The sequence below is a fragment of the Nerophis lumbriciformis genome, linkage group LG04, assembly GCF_033978685.3.
Source record: "Nerophis lumbriciformis linkage group LG04, RoL_Nlum_v2.1, whole genome shotgun sequence".
Taxonomy (NCBI): domain Eukaryota; kingdom Metazoa; phylum Chordata; class Actinopteri; order Syngnathiformes; family Syngnathidae; genus Nerophis; species Nerophis lumbriciformis.
The window spans coordinates 54,021,958-54,038,221 of record NC_084551.2 but is presented as its reverse complement, the minus strand read 5'-3'; the positions used below and the strand labels follow the sequence as shown (position 1 = coordinate 54,038,221).

The following is a 16,264-nucleotide window of genomic DNA, read 5'->3' as shown; positions in this document are numbered from 1 at the left end:
AAAAGTAACAACAAGTGTGTGTACGAGGGACAGATCCATGATTGAAAACAGGACTTATGAACATATAGGGGACACAATCTGAAACTGGGTTAAAATTATGCACTTTTCACCCAAATTTAGATTCACTGCCTTTGTCATGCATGAATTAATCAAAGGGCATTGAAAATTTGGGTTAAAAGTGTGACAACATTTCAGATTTTGTCCCCTATTAAATTTTACACTCAAGGTGTCAATGACAATCTATCAAATCAAATCAAGTACTGTGTACTGTATGACCATTTGGTTTTATACATGTATATACAGGTTCCATGGTGTAATGGTTAGCACTCTGGACCCTGAATCCAGTGATCCAAGTTCAAATCTTGGTGGAACCAACTTGTAACTTTAGAGTGTTCAGTATGACTTCCATTTGGATATTTTTATTTACATGAAAAAAGGAGTGAATCTAAATTAGACTCAAAAGTAAAATGTTGTAGTCCAGTTTCAAATTGTGCTACTTATATGTTTAAAAGTCCTGTTTTTAATTACAACTTTTTACCTCGTACACACAGTTGTCTTTACATTTGAGATTGTGTCGTCTATTAATAGGTTAAAAAAATGCATATATTTGCCACATTAATTTTCAGGGCTTGTTGGTCTCGTTGTATGATTCTCGCTTTGGGTGTGAGAGTCCCTGAGTTCAATTCCCAGACAGGCCTTTATTTTTATAAATCCTATTTTCAATCATAACATTCCTCCTCATACACACAGTTGTTGTTACATTCATAACTTTAGGCCTGATTTTGGCAATTTTTGGAGAAATTACACAATAAAGGGATCAATACAAATCTATCATACCAAACACAGTGTTACCTAAATGTATGACCACAGTTTGTTCTAGGACTGAGCTAGTAACTCTTAATTCATCTATGTATGAACATGTCAGTGAATCTAAATATGTGTTAAAAGTGCAATAAGGTAACCCAGTTTCAGATTATGTGCCGTAATAAAATCTCACATTCCTTGAGATTTGTGGGGATATCTTGATCCAGGGATTGTTGGTGTTGTCTTTGGAGTTTCCCTTAGTATGTGAGAGGCCCTGGGTTCAAATCCTGGACCAGCTCTTGAGTCTTTCAGTCCTGTTTTCAGTCATAACCTTTTCCCTTGTACACAAAGGTGTCTTTACATGTGTGACTTTATATTTGTATTTCTAAATATGTGTTAAAAGTGCAATAAGGTAACCCAGTTTCAGATCGTGTCCCCTATTAAAATCTCACATTTCATGAGACTGGTTGGAAAATCTTATTCCAAGGCTTGTTGATCTTTCTCGTTGTAATTCTCGCTGAGGGCGTGAGAGACCCTGGGTTCAATCCTAGACAAACTTTATGTCTTTAAGTTCTGTTTCCAGTCATTACTTTTTACCTCGTACAAACATAGTCATATTTCTTTCTACTTTTGACCTAAAACTTGGTTTTAAAATTGTATCTTCTTTTTCCTGACAGCACACACTCAAGGGATCAATGACAATCTATCAAATGAAATCAAGTACTGTGTACTGTAGGATCACATTGTTTTACATGTACATTTACAGGTTCCATGGTGTAATGGTTAGCACTCTGGACTCTAAATCCAGTGATCCAAGTTCAAGTCTTAGTGGAACCAATTTGTAACATAAGAGTGATTAGTGAGACTTCCGGTTGATCAGTATGTACTTGAAAATACCGTCAATTATATAAGGTTAAAAGAGCATTAATGTGGAACAATTTCAGATTCTGTCCCTCATAATTCCTGTTTTTAAACCTATTTTCTTCTCTTGTACACACAGTTGTCTTTACACTTGTGACTTTAAACTTGATTTTAAACTTTTACCTCAATTTTCCATACAGCACACACTCAAGAGATCAATAACAATCTCTAAAACATAACTCAATTATTTCAACTTGCGAGCTCTATTTGTTCTAGGACTGAGGTTGTAAACCCTCAGTTTATTTATGCATGAAAATGGTAGTCAATCAAAATATGTGTTAAAAGCACAGTTTCAGATTGTGTTCCCTATTAAATGTGTTTTTTTTTTAAAGATTATTGCCACATAAACTTTCAGGGCTTGTTGGTCTAGTCCTATGATTCTCGCTTTGGGTGCAAAATGTCCTGAGTTCAATTCCCAGACAAGACCTCATGTTTAAGTCCTATTTTCATACACACAGTGTTGTTACATTTGTGACTTTAGATTTGGTTTTGATACATTTTTCAGACATCACACACTCAAGGAATCAATAAAAATATATCAAATCAGTAACAGTGTTACCTAAATGTATGACCACAGTTTGTTCTAGGACTGAGCTGGTAACTCTTAGTTCATCAATGTATGAACATGTCAGTGAATCTAAATATGTGTTAAAAGTGCAAAAAAGTAACCCAGTTTCAGATTGTGTCCCCTATTAAAATCTCACATTTCATGAGACTGGTTAAAAAGCTATATTCAAAGCTTGTTGACCGAGCTCATCATATGATTCTCGCTTAGGGTGTGAGAGACCCTGGGGGTAAATCCTAAACAAACTCATATGTCTTTAAGTCCTGTTTTCAGTCATTACTTTTAACCTCGTACTCACATAGTTTCATTTATTTCTACTTTTGACTCTAAAGTTGATTATAAACTTTGATCTCCTATTTTCAGACATCACACACTCAAGGGATCAATGACAATCTATCAAATGTAATCAAGTACTGTGTACTGTAGGATCACATTGTTTTACATGTACATTTACAGGTTCCATGGTGTAATGGTTAGCACTCTGGACTCTGAATCCAGTGATCCAAGTTCAAGTCTTGGTGGAATCTTCTTGTAACAGTAGAGTGATTAGTGATCGACCTCCCTTTGAATAGTTTGTAGATGAAAAAGGGTGCAAATATCAATTTGTCTTAAAAGTGCAGTTTTTGATTGTGACCTGTATCAACAAAAATTGTTTATTTCCTTTTTTTTATATTTTCGCCACATTAACTTTTAGGGCTTGTTGGTCTCATCTAATGATATTGCTGCGGGTTCAATTTCCAGACAAGCCCTTATGTTTATAAGTCTTATTTACAATCATAACTTTTTCCCTTGTACACACAGTTGTTGTTACATTTGTGACTTTAGACTTGATTTTAATATTTTTTTGCAGACATCACACACTAAAGGGATCAATAAAAGTCGATCATATCAAACATAGTGGTACCTACATTTATGACACAGTTTGTTCTAGGACTGAGCTGGTAACTATTACGTCATTTATGTTCAAAGTGTGTCCCCTATTAAAATCTCACATTTTAATGAGATTTGTTGGTAAGTTTTGTTCCAGGACTTGTTGGTCTCATCGTATACTTCTCACTCAGGGTGTGAGAGATGGTCTGGGCTCAAATACTAGACAAGCTTTTATGTCTTTAAGTCCTGTTTTCAGTCATTACTTTTTACCTTGTACTCACATAGTCAGATTTATTTCTACTTTTGACTGTGAGCTTCATTTTAAACTTTATTATCCTTTTTTGTGAAGGCAAACACTATAGGGATCAATACAAATCTTTAAAAATGTCCACTTCAATAGTGCAAGTTGGTTCCACCAAGACTTGAACCTGGATCGCTGGATTCAGAGTCCAGAGTGCTAACCATTACACCATGGAACCTGTAAATGTACATGTAAAACAATGTGATCCTACAGTACACAGTACTTGATTTGATTTAATTGATTTTCATTGACACCTTGAGTGTGTGATGTCTGAAAAAAGAAAATACAAGTTCAAAATTAAGTTCACAGTCAAAAATCTAACCTGCGGGAGAGTCGTCAGCTTGAAGCGTTCCTCTGTCTCGGATTTGTATTTTTTACTACCCTTTTCATGAAAAAATGTCAAACAAAATCTGTTTTATCCAATCAAGTAATGTCTACTGCAGGATTATTTGGTTTTATGTACAGGTTCCATGGTGTAATGGTTAGCACTCTGGACTTTGAATCCAGTGATCCAAGTTCAAGTCTTGGTGGAACCAACTTGCAGTAGTGTAGTGGCCAATTGTTCAGGAATACTACTGTATTTGGTTTGACAGATTTTTATGGATTCCTTGAATGTGTGATGTCTCATAAAATGTTCAAAATCAAGTCTAAAGTCACAAATGTAACAACAACTGTGTGTACGAGGGAAATATTTGATTCAATATATCACCCTAAGTGAGAATTATATGACTAGACCAACAAGCCTTGTAAAATAATGTGGCAAAAATCTTTAAAAAAATAAAATAAATATTTTAATAGATCAAATTATTTGAAACTGTGCTTTTAACACATATTTTGATTGACTACCATTTTCATGCATAAATAAACTGAGGGTTTACGACCTCAGTCCTAGAACAAATAGAGCTCGTAAGTTGAGACACAAGTGTATTTATTTCAGATATTTTTATTGATCTCTTCAGTGTGTGATGTATGGAATATTAAGGGAAAAGTTTAAAATCAAGTTTAAAATCACACATATAAAGACAACTGTGTGTAAAAGGGAAAAAGTTAGGAATAAAAACATGACTCAAACATATAAGGGACACAATCTGAAAATGGACAAGAAACTATTTTTCACAGAACTGTAATTTGTTTGCATTTTTCATGTAACCACTAATCAAATGGAGGTCTATCTGAACACTAATCACTCTACATGTTACAAGAAGGTTCCACCAAGACTTGAACTTGGATCACTGGATTCAGAGTCCATTACACCATGGAACCTGTAAATGTACATGTAAAACAATGTGATCCTACAGTACACAGTACTTGATTTCATTTGATAGATTGTCATTGATCCCTTGAGTGTGTGATGTCTGAAAAAAGGTAAAAGTTTAAAACCAAGTTTAAAGTCAAAAATGGAAAATATATATGACTATGTGTGTACGAAGTAAAAAGTAATGACTGAAAACAGGACTTAAAGAATTAAGAGTTTCTCTGGGACTTGAACCCAGGGCTTATTACACCCTGAAGGAAACTGAACAGACGACACCAACAAGTCCTGGATCAAGTTTCCCAACAAATAATGAAATGTGAGATTTTAATAGGGGACATGTTACAAGAAGGTTCCACCAAGACGAGAACTTTGATCTTTGGATTCAATGAAAATCTACAAAATCAAATAGTTAGTTTCTAAATTTACGAGCTCTATTTGTTCTAGAACCGATCTTCTAAACCCTTATTTCATTTGTGTATGAAAATGGTAGTGAATTTATTTTTTGGTTTTAAGTGTAACACAATTTCAGATTGTGTCCCCTATCAAAATTTAACATTTTATGAGATTTGTTGAGTAATCATGTTGCAGGGTTTGTTGGTCTTGGACAAGTCCTTGTGTTAAAATTATAATTCCTGTTTTCAGTCATGACTTTTCCCCTCGTACACACAGTCACAAGTCTTGTCTTTTTTTACTTTACACTTCATTTAAACGTTTCCCTCCATTTTCCTGACTACTTACACTCAAGGTGTCAATGAAAATCTATCAAATCCAATCAAGTACTGTGTACTGTAGGATCATTTGGGATTACATACAGGTTCCATGGTGTAATGGTTAGCACTCTAGACTTTGAATCCAGTGATCCAAGTTCAAGTCTTGGTGGAACCAACAGTAGCAAATTGTTCAGTGATACAACTGTATTTGGTTTCCCTTTAATGTGTGATATATATACATATATATGTATATATATACCACGTCCTGAAACAAAACTTTCTGACAAATTTCATGAAATGTGAGATTTTAATAGGGGACACAATCTGAAACTCGGCTACCTTATTGCACTTTTAAACATATTTGAGGTGGCGACTTGTCCAGGGTGTGCCCCGCCTACCGCCCGAATGCAGCTGAGATAGGCTCCAGCGACCCCAAAAGGGACAAGCGGTAGGAAATGGATGGCTGGATGGATTCACTGGCATTTTCATACATAGATGAACTAAGGGTTACCAGCTCAGTCCTAGAACAAACTGTGGTCATACATTTAGGTAACACTGTATTTGATCCCTTGAGTGTGTGATGTTTGAAAAAACGGTTAAACCTAAGTCTAAAGTCACGAATGTACGACTTTGTACGAGGAAGAAAGTTATGATTAAAAATAGGACTTATGAAGATGAGGGCTTGACCGGGAATTGAACCCAGGACCTCTCGCACCCGAAGCGAGAATCATACGACTAGACTAACAAACTCTACATCCATGATGGCCCAACTAATCTCATGAAAAGTGAAATTAGGGAACACGATCTGAAATTTTGTGGTAATTTCTTAACCAAAATTTTAATCTACTACCATTTTCCTGAAAAAATGTCAAACAAAATCTGTTATATTCAATCAAGTACTCTTTACTGAAGAATCATTTGGATTTATATACAGGTTCCATGGTGTAATGGTTAGCACTCTGGACTTTGAATCCAGTGATCCAAGTTCAAGTCTTGGTGGAACCAACTTGCAGTAAATTAAGTATTTCAGTAGTAATACTGTGATTGATTAGATAGTTTTTTATTAATCCCTTGAGTGTGTGATGTCTGAAAAAATGGTCAAAATCAATTCTAAAGTCACAAATGTAACGACAATTTTGTGTACAAAGGAACAATTTGTGACTAAAAACAGGACTTATAAACATAAAAGGAGCACAATTTGAAACTGCACTACAACATTGTACTTTTAGGCCAAATTAAGATGCTCTCTTTCTTCATGCAAAGAACTTTCAAATGGAGGTCTTAGAGAACACTAATCACTCTAATGTTACAAGAAGGTTCCACCAAGACTTGAACTTGGATCACTGGATTCAGAGTCCAGAGTGCTAACCATTACACCATGGAACCTGCAAATCCAACTATAAACCAAATTATCCTGCAGTACACAGTACTTGATTGGATCTAATGGATGTTCATTTTAACAAGCAGTGGAACAAGACTTTCCAACAAAACTAATGATTTCTGAGATTTTAATAGGAGACACAATCTGAAACTTGGTTACTTTATTGCACTTTTAACACATATTTAGATTCAATGACATTTTCATACATTGATGAACTAACGGTTACTAGCTCAGTCCTAGAACAAACTGTGGTCAGAAGTTTAGATACCACTGTAGTACTAGTAGTGATATTAATAATGTTATGTTTATTTTGTGTAGTACGCTTTAAATAATTTCAATCACATCCAGGAATTGATATGATAGGGATGTTTAGATTATTTGCTTGGTGTTGCGTTCAATTGAACGTGTCATAATTTGCCACCTCAGTAGAATGCATGTTCCCCTCTGGCACAGTCACTACAGAAAAAACATTATATGAGTTATGTATTATTCTAAGAGAAATGCTATGTGTGTAGGAATTTTCCAGTCTAGTGCTGGTTAGTTCTGGCTTAACTGACTCCTCACCCGGACTAACAGACACTGTAGTTGCCTGTGTCCGAGCTTGCTCTAGTGTCCTTAGTCAAGTGTGACTTAACCAGTAATCTATGTTTCTAGGAAGAGTGATGGTGCCTTCCCGGTTAAAGTGAAGGAAACCCAGTTTGCCCCAGAAAGAGGGCCAATTGTCAATAAACGTTAGTCCCTGTTCTCTACATCAACTAGCCAGCCACTTGTTAAGCGAGAATAATCTGCTACACTTCTCATCATTGCCTTTCGCAGGCAGGGGGCCAGAGACAAGTAATCTATCGTATCAAGGTGTCAATGAGAATCTATTAAATGTTATCAATACTGTTTACTGTTGGATCACTTTCTTTTAACTGAGGATACGCAGGTTCCATGGTGTAATGGTTAGCACTCTGGATTTTGAATCCAGTGATCCAAGTTCAAGTCTTGGTAGAACCAACTTACAGTACTTAAGTGGTAACTTAGGAATTCATAGATTTTTATGGATCCCTCGAGTGTGTGATGTCTAAAAAAATGGTTGAAATCAAATCTGAAGTCACAAATGTAATGACAATTGTGTACGAGAAAAAAGTAATGACTGAAATCAGGACTCAAACACAAAAGAGCTTGTCCAAGATTTGAACCCAGGCCATCTCTCACACCCTGACCAAGTAGTCCTGGAACAAGACTTATTAACAAATCTCATGACATGTGAGGTTTCAATGGAGGACATAATTTAAATCTCGCTTACCTTATTGCACTATTAACACATATTTAGATTCACTGACATGTTCATACATAGATGAACTAAGAGTTACCAGCTCAGTCCTAGAACAAACTGTGGTCATACATTTAGGTAACACTGTTACTGATCCCTTGAGTGTGTGATGTTTGAAAAAAATGTTAAAATCAAGTCTAAAGTCACAAATGTATGACAACTGTGTGTACGAGGAATAAAGTTATGATTAAAAATGGGACTTAAAAACATGAGGGCTTGTCCGGGAATTGAACCCGGGACCTCTCGCACCCGAAGCGAGAATCATACGACTAGACCAACAAGCCCTGCATACTCATTTGCCCAACTCATTTCATAAATTGTGAAATTAGGGGACACTATCTGAAATTCTGTGGTAAACTTTTAACCAACATTTTAATTTACTTTCATTTTCATGAAAAAATGTCAAACACAATCTGTTATATCCAATCAAGTACTCTTTACTGCAGGATAATTTTGAGGTAAATACAGGTTCCATGGTGTAATGGTTAGCACTCTGGACTTTGAATCCAGTGATCCAAGTTCAAGTCTTGGTGGAACCAACTTGCAGAGGTGGGACCAAGTCATTGTTTTGCAAGTCACAAGTAAGTCTCAAGTCTTTGCCCTCAAGTCCGAGTCAAGTCCCGAGTCAAGACAGGCAAGTCCCGAGTCAAGACAGGCAAGCCCCGAGTCAAGTCCAAAGTCAAGACTGGAAAGTCTCAAGTCAAGTCCTAAGTCCTGCATTTTGAGTTTCGAGTCCTTTCAAGTCCTTTTAACCACAGACTAATATATTAACACAGATTGTGTATGCTTTTCAAACGCTGTATTTATTTATTAAAACAAGTGCATTTTAAATTGCAGGAAAGAAAATTGTGCTGACATTGCACTTTATAATAGCACTATTAACCAGTCATTTTAAACATGAACTAATTCCTTTACAGAACAAACACATTGAAAAATAAAGTGCAAATGTACTTATTTGTACAAAAGTGTTAACATTGAAAAAACATGACATATACGTGAACATAACAAAAAAGTTGTACTTTTTATATGTCAGGGCCCTATGCTGCATTGCATTTGCAAAAGACCAAATTAGCCAAGAGTCTGTCAGTCATTTGTGCACGATGGGGGCGTAGTATGATGCCACCATGGCTGAAAACTCGCTCCACTGGAGCACTGGAGGCAGGCACTGCCAAGACTCTCATGGCCACTCGGAACAGTGAAGGAAGAGTCTTCATGTTCAATGCCCAGAACAAAAGGGGGGAGAGAGTTGTTTTGGGTTGGTGCACTACTTGTAAGTGTATCTTGTGTTTTTTATGTTGATTTAATTAAAAAAAGAAAAGAAACAAAATTATTTCTTGTGCGGCCCGATACCAATCGATCCACGGACCAGTACCGGGCCGCGGCCCAGTGGTTGAGGACCACTGAGGTAAACAACCAACAGTATGTCAGAAAGCTAGCTAAAACGGTACACATATTCATAATATAGTATACATTTTAACTGACCTTTATTTTACTATTTTTTGTCTTTTTTTAGGTGGCTAAAATACGCGGTGCTGCTGACCGCCGTCTAACGTTACGTGTGATATATTGACTAACGTAACCCTGCTTAAAAAAAAATCACTGAACAAAAAGTATGAATAAGGTAGTGAACTGCAACAGATTCCCGTGTTTGCAATAACGTTATAACGTTAGCAGTGAGTTTACAGCCTCTCTGATTTAACTACACAGCAAATAAAAGTCACGTTACTTAGCCAATAAACGTTATCTTACATTCAAAACTTACCGTTCTTTGTGCAACTTCAAATGCCGGACGAAGTTGGAAGTTGTTGCCTCTCCATCAGTAATTTTCGAACCGCATGTGTTGCATACTGCAAACCGTTTTGTGTTGACCACCTCGTAATTTTTATACCCAAACGAAATTATTTTAGGTATCATTTTTTGTTCACTGGCGTGTGGTTTGGACATGTCTTCTTCGTTGGTTGTCCTGCAATTTGATTGGATGAATGCTATGTGATGAAAACAAAGTAGATCTAATTTGATTGGCTGTTGTACTGAGACCACACCAGCTGACACACGCAACGCTGATAGACAAGTACACAATGAAAAATACGGAGCGCTCCCGAATAACTTTTTCATCTTTGGGTTTTGGGGAAAGTAGCAAGTCATGTCAAGTCATGTCAATTCAAAAGGCTCAAGTCCAAGTGAAGTCACAAGTCATTGATGTTAAAGTCTAAGTCGAGTTGCAAGTCTTTTTACATTTTGTCAAGTCGAGTCTAAAGTCATCAAATTCATGACTCGAGTCTGACTCGAGTCCAAGTCATGTGACTCGAGTCCACACCTCTGCCAATTTGTACTATTAAAGTGGCAAACTGTTCAGTAATATCACTGTAATTACTTTGATAGGTTCTTGTGTATCACTTAAATGTGTGATGTCTGAAAAAAAATTCTAAATCAAGTCTAAAGTCACAAATGTAACAACAACTGTGTGTACGAGGAAAATATTTGATTGAATATAGCACCTGAAGTGAGAATCATACGACTAGACCAACAAGCCTTGTAAAATAAAGTGCCAAACATCTTTAAAAAATAAAATAAAATATTTTAATAGATGACACTATTTGAAATTGTGCTTTTAACACATATTTTGATTGACTACCATTTTCATGCATAAATAAACTGAGGGTTTACGACCTCAGTCCTAGAACAAATAGAGCTCGTAAGTTGAGACACAAATGTATTTATTTCAGATATTTTTATTGATCACTTGAGTGTGTGATGTATGGAATATTAAGGGAAAAGTTTAAAATCAAGTTTAAAATCACACATATAAAGACAACTGTGTGTAAAAGGGAAAAAGTTAGGAATAAAAACATGACTCATAAACATATAAGGGACACAATCAGAAAATGGTTAAGAAACCTATTTTCGCAGAAATGTACTTTATTTGCATTTTTCATGTAACCACTAATCAAATGGAGGTCATACTGAACACTAATCACTGTAATGTTACAAGTTGGTTCCACCAAGACTAGAACTTGGATCACTGGATTCAGAGTCCAGAGTGCTAACCATTACACCATGGAACCTGTAAATGTACATGTAAAACAATGTGATCCTACACAGAGGTGGGTAGAGTAGCCAGAAATTGTACTCAAGTAAGAGTACTGTTACTTTAGAGATTTATTACTCAAGTAAAAGTAAGGAGTATTCACCCAAATATTTACTTGAGTAAAAGTAAAAAGTATGTTGTGAAAAAACTACTCAAGTACTGAGTAACTGATGAGTAACATATACACACCCATATATATATATATATATATATATATATATATATATATATATATATATATATATATATATATATATATATATACACACACACACACACATATATATACACATATATATATATATATATACACATATATATATATACATACATTGATATATACAGTATATAATTTATATTTATTTATTTTGCCGTTTTTGTTTACATGTTAAAGGTGTTTTAATGAATATACATGCATGTTTAACACATATAGATTCCTTTCTTTCATGAAAACAAGAATATAAGTTGGTGTATTACCTGATTCTGATGACTTGCATTGATTGTAATCAGACAGTAGTGCTGATAACGTCCACGTTTTCAAATGGAGGAGAAAAAAAGGTCCTCCTTTCTGTCTAATACCACATGAAAGTGGTTGGTTGTTGGCTTCTTATTCGTCCAGCTTCCATATTCGTTTTTATACACTTTACAAGAAATACATTGGCGGCAAACTCCGTAGCTTGCTAGCTTGTTTGCGCTGGCTTTCGGAGACTCTTATTTTGAAAGCACAGGCGCGATGGAGCGGCACTTTTATTGTGAAGACAGGAACTGTGCAGTCAGTCTTTTGGCTTTTGACGGGATGTACGGTTGAAATAAAAAAAGGGTATTTTTTCCTTCACACTTTTGATTGATTGATTGGAACTTTTATTAGTAGATTGCACAGTACAGTACATATCCCGTACAATTGACCACTAAATGGTAACACCCCAATAAGTTTTTCAACTTGTTTAAGTCAGGTCATGTGACCACCTGGCTCTGTTTGATTGGTCCAACGTCACCAGTGACTGCATCTGATTGGTGGAACGGAGTGAACGTCACCAGTGACTGTATTTGTTGAAACGCAGGCACTATGGAGTAGTGATGGGATCGGCAGTTCTTTTGACTGTAATGAATCACTAGAATCAGTTCCATAAATTGATTTGTTCAAAAGATTCGTTCACCGAATCACCCCCCCCCCCCCCAAAAAGGGGGGGGGGGGCGTGCGTAGTACAGTACAGTGCTAGTGATGGGATCGGCAGTTCTTTTGACTGTACTGAATCACTAGAATCAGTTCCTTAAATTTATTCTTTCAAAAAATGTGTTCACCGAATCACCCCCCCCACCCCCCCAAAAAAAGGAGGGGGGGGGGGGGGGGGGGGGGTCGTGCGTAGTACAGTACAGTGCAGACATTCGCGGGAGAAGCAGCAAAAAGGGTGAACGCAATTCCCTACACAACTCTGTGCATGCAGTACACCAGGCAGTGAGTGAAACAGTCAGCACAGTTCAGTACGTGAACGTGAATCACTTGTGCAGTTGCAGTTCTGTGTGCAGGTCGGCGAATCACCGAATCACTTGTGCAGCAGCAGTTCTGTGTGCAGGTCGGCGAATCACCGAATCACTTGTGCAGCAGCAGTTCTGTGTGCAGGTCGGCGAATCACCGAATCACTTCTGCAGCAGCAGTTCTGTGTGCAGGTCGGCGAATCACCGAATCACTTGTGCAGCAGCAGTTCTGTGTGCAGGTCGGCGAATCACCGAATCACTTCTGCAGCAGCAGTTCTGTGTGCAGGTCGGCGAATCACCGAATCACTTGTGCAGTAGCAGTTCTGTGCGCAGATCGGCGAATCACCGAATCACTTGTGCAGTAGCAGTTCTGTGCGCAGATCGGCGAATCACCGAATCACTTGTGCAGCAGCAGTTCTGTGTACAGGTCGGCGAATCACCGAATCACTTCTGCAGCAGCAGTTCTGTGCGCAGGTCGGCGAATCACCGAATCACTTCTGCAGCAGCAGTTCTGTGTGCAGGTCGGCGAATCACCGAATCACTTCTGCAGTAGCAGTTCTGTGAAGAACACTTTATTCGTCGCTGATTTTCATTTCTTTCCCAGGGTGGAGGACAGGAACGACCCCATGATGCAGAAGATGCGGCGATACATCAAAGTGTTTTCCAGGGACGAGGAAAAGGACCAGGAAGACGCGCAGAAACCCGAGCCCAAGCCCTGTCGGGCTGGCAGATGATTCGTCAGAGCGCTTTGGGTTTGAAAAAGCAGCTGGAGGAGGGCGAGCTGGAGGTCTTCTAAAATACTTTCCATAGTTTTGGCAGTTGGTCTTGCAATATTACGCCATAAAAGAGTGACGATTTGTATTTTTATAGCAATACAAAATATAATCATGTAGCAGATGTTCATGTGGCCCTGAGATGAGGTGGAGACTTGTTCAGGGTGTACCCCGCCTTCCGCCTGATTGTAGCTGAGATAGGCTCCAGCGTCCCCCGCGACCCTAAAGGGAATAAGCGGTAGAAAATGGATGGATGGATGGATGTTCATGTGAGATAAGCAGGAATGAAATCAAAGGTACTGCATAATATATATATATATATATATATATATATATATATATATATATATATATATGTTTTTAGTCACAACGTTTTCCCTCGTACACAAAGTTGTCTTTACTTTTGTGACTTTAAACTTATACATACATTTTCCATACATCACACACTCAAGAGATCAATAAAAATCTCTGAAATAAATACAGTTGTGTCTCAACTTACGAGCTCTATTTGTTCTAGGACTGAGGTCGTAAACCCTCAGTTTATTTATGCATGAAAATGGTCGTCAATCAAAATATGTGTTAAAAGCACAGTTTCAGATTGTGTCGTCTATTAAAAGATTAAAACATTTTTAAAAGATGTCTGCCATCAGACCTTTAAGGCTTGTTGGTCTAGTCGTATGATTCTCGCTTAGGGTGCGAGAGGTCCCGGGTTCAATTCCCGGACAAGCCCTTATGTTTGTAAGTCCTATTTTTAATCACAACTTGTCTTTCTTGTACACACCAATTGTTGTTACATTCGTGACTTATCAAATACAGTGTTACCTAAATGTATGACCACAGTTTGTTCTAGGACTGAGCTGGTAACTCTTAGTTCATCTATGTATGAACATGTCAGTGAATCTAAATAAGTTTAAAAGTGCAATAAGGTAATCAAGTTTCAGATTGTGTCCCCTATTAAAATCTCATATTTCATTGTTGGTAAGTCTTGTTCCAGGACTTCTTAGTATCCTTGTATCCTTCTCGCTCAGGGTGTGAGAGATGGTCTGGGTTCAAATCTTGGACAAGCTTTTATGTCTTTAAATCCTGTTTTCAAATCTTTAAAAATGTTGCACTTCAATACAGCAAGTTGGTTCCACCGAGACTTGAACTTGGATCTTTGGATTCAAAGTCCAGAGTGCTGGAAAATGGAGGGAAACGTTTAAATCAAGTCTAAAGTTAAAAAAAATACAAGACTTGTGACTGTATGTACGAGGGGATAAGTCATGACTGAAAACAGGAATTATAAATTTAACACAAGGACTTGTCCAAGACCAACAAACCCTGCAACAGGATTGCTGAACAAATCTCAAATAAAATGTGAGATTTTAATAGGGGACACAATCTGAAACTGTACAGGTTCCATGGTGTAATGGTTAGAACTCTGGACTCTGAATTAAAGGACCTAAGCTTCCTCAGGAAAGAGTCTGCTCATGCCCTTCTTGTAAACAGCTTTGCAGTTGTCCTTCCAGTCCAGTCTGCTGTTCAAATGGACTCCCAGGTTCTTATACTGCCCCACTTCTGTCACTTCCCGGCCCTGGACATGTCACCACCTCGTTACGTTTTTCACTTTAAACTTGAATTTGAACATATGTGCAGACAACACACACTCAAGGAAACAATAAAAATCTATCAAATCAAATACAGTGATATCTTTATTCTAAGACCGAGGTGGTAACTCTTAGTTCATCTATGTATGAAAATGTCAGTGAATCTAAAATGTGTTAAAAGTGCAACAAGGTAACTGAGCTTCAGATTATGTCCTCCATTGAAATCTCACATTTCTTGAGATTTGTTAATAAGTCTTGTTCCAGGACTTGTTGGTCAGGGTGTGAGAGATGGCCTCGGTTCAAATCTTGGACAAGCTCTTTCGTGTTTGAGTCCTGACTTCAGTCATTACGTTTTCTTCATACACAATTGTCATTGCATCTGTGACTTCAGATTTGATTTTGACCGTTTTTTTAAACATCACACACTCGAGGGATCCATAAAAACCAATCAGTTCCTACGTTGCCATTCAAGTACTGCAAGTTGGTTCCACCAAGACTTGAACTTGGATCACTGGATTCAAAGTCCAGAGTGCTAACCATTACACCATGGAACCTGCATATCCTCAGGTAAAAGAAAGTGATCCAACATTAAACAGTATTGATAACATTTAATAGATTCTCATTGACACCTTGATACGATCGATTATTTGTCTCTGGCCCCCTGCCTGCGAGAGGCAATGATGAGAAGTGTAGCAGATTATTCTCGCTTAACATATGGCTGGCTAGTTGATGTAGAGAACAGGGACTAACGTTTATTGACAATTGGCCCTCTTTCTGGGGCAACCTGGGTTTTCTTCACTCTAACCGGGAAGGCACCATCACTCTTCCTAGCAACATAGATTACTGTTTAAGTCACACTTGACTAACTACACTAGAGCAAGCTCGGACACAGGCAATTACAGTGTCTGTTAGTCCGGGTGAGGAGTCAGTTAAGCTCGAACTAACCAGCACTAGACTGGAAAATTCCTACACACATAGCATTTCTCTTAGAATAATACATAACTCATATAATGTTTTTTCTGTAGTGACTGTGCCAGAGGTGAACATGCATTCTACTGAGGTGGCAAATTATGACGCGTTCAATCGATCGCAACACCAAGCAAATAATCTACACATCCCTATCATATCAATTCCTAGATGTGATCGAAATTATTTAAAGTGTACTACACAAAATAAACATAACATTATTAATATCACTACTAGTACTACAGTGGTA

General features: G+C 37.4%; 13 non-coding genes across 13 annotated transcripts; 8 read left to right on the top strand and 5 right to left on the bottom strand.

Moving 5' to 3' along the window:
• The first annotated feature begins 302 nt into the window (after positions 1-302).
• trnaq-cug (transfer RNA glutamine (anticodon CUG)) lies at positions 303-374 on the top strand. Its single transcript has one exon. It is a non-coding gene; the product is annotated as a tRNA-Gln (tRNA).
• A 2,371-nt stretch (positions 375-2,745) lies between these two features.
• Positions 2,746-2,817, top strand: trnaq-cug (transfer RNA glutamine (anticodon CUG)). Its single transcript has one exon. It is a non-coding gene; the product is annotated as a tRNA-Gln (tRNA).
• A 750-nt stretch (positions 2,818-3,567) lies between these two features.
• trnaq-cug (transfer RNA glutamine (anticodon CUG)) lies at positions 3,568-3,639 on the bottom strand. The gene has a single exon. It is a non-coding gene; the product is annotated as a tRNA-Gln (tRNA).
• Positions 3,640-3,925: 286 nt separating this feature from the next.
• trnaq-uug (transfer RNA glutamine (anticodon UUG)) lies at positions 3,926-3,997 on the top strand. The gene has a single exon. It is a non-coding gene; the product is annotated as a tRNA-Gln (tRNA).
• A 1,532-nt stretch (positions 3,998-5,529) lies between these two features.
• trnaq-uug (transfer RNA glutamine (anticodon UUG)) lies at positions 5,530-5,601 on the top strand. The gene has a single exon. It is a non-coding gene; the product is annotated as a tRNA-Gln (tRNA).
• A 758-nt stretch (positions 5,602-6,359) lies between these two features.
• On the top strand, positions 6,360-6,431 carry trnaq-uug (transfer RNA glutamine (anticodon UUG)). Its single transcript has one exon. It is a non-coding gene; the product is annotated as a tRNA-Gln (tRNA).
• A 309-nt stretch (positions 6,432-6,740) lies between these two features.
• trnaq-cug (transfer RNA glutamine (anticodon CUG)) lies at positions 6,741-6,812 on the bottom strand. The gene has a single exon. It is a non-coding gene; the product is annotated as a tRNA-Gln (tRNA).
• Positions 6,813-7,734: 922 nt separating this feature from the next.
• trnaq-uug (transfer RNA glutamine (anticodon UUG)) lies at positions 7,735-7,806 on the top strand. The gene has a single exon. It is a non-coding gene; the product is annotated as a tRNA-Gln (tRNA).
• Positions 7,807-8,337: 531 nt separating this feature from the next.
• trnal-cag (transfer RNA leucine (anticodon CAG)) lies at positions 8,338-8,409 on the bottom strand. Its single transcript has one exon. It is a non-coding gene; the product is annotated as a tRNA-Pro (tRNA).
• A 183-nt stretch (positions 8,410-8,592) lies between these two features.
• trnaq-uug (transfer RNA glutamine (anticodon UUG)) lies at positions 8,593-8,664 on the top strand. The gene has a single exon. It is a non-coding gene; the product is annotated as a tRNA-Gln (tRNA).
• A 2,454-nt stretch (positions 8,665-11,118) lies between these two features.
• On the bottom strand, positions 11,119-11,190 carry trnaq-cug (transfer RNA glutamine (anticodon CUG)). Its single transcript has one exon. It is a non-coding gene; the product is annotated as a tRNA-Gln (tRNA).
• Positions 11,191-14,120: 2,930 nt separating this feature from the next.
• trnap-agg (transfer RNA proline (anticodon AGG)) lies at positions 14,121-14,192 on the top strand. Its single transcript has one exon. It is a non-coding gene; the product is annotated as a tRNA-Pro (tRNA).
• A 1,338-nt stretch (positions 14,193-15,530) lies between these two features.
• Positions 15,531-15,602, bottom strand: trnaq-uug (transfer RNA glutamine (anticodon UUG)). Its single transcript has one exon. It is a non-coding gene; the product is annotated as a tRNA-Gln (tRNA).
• Between the last annotated feature and the right edge of the window lie 662 nt (positions 15,603-16,264).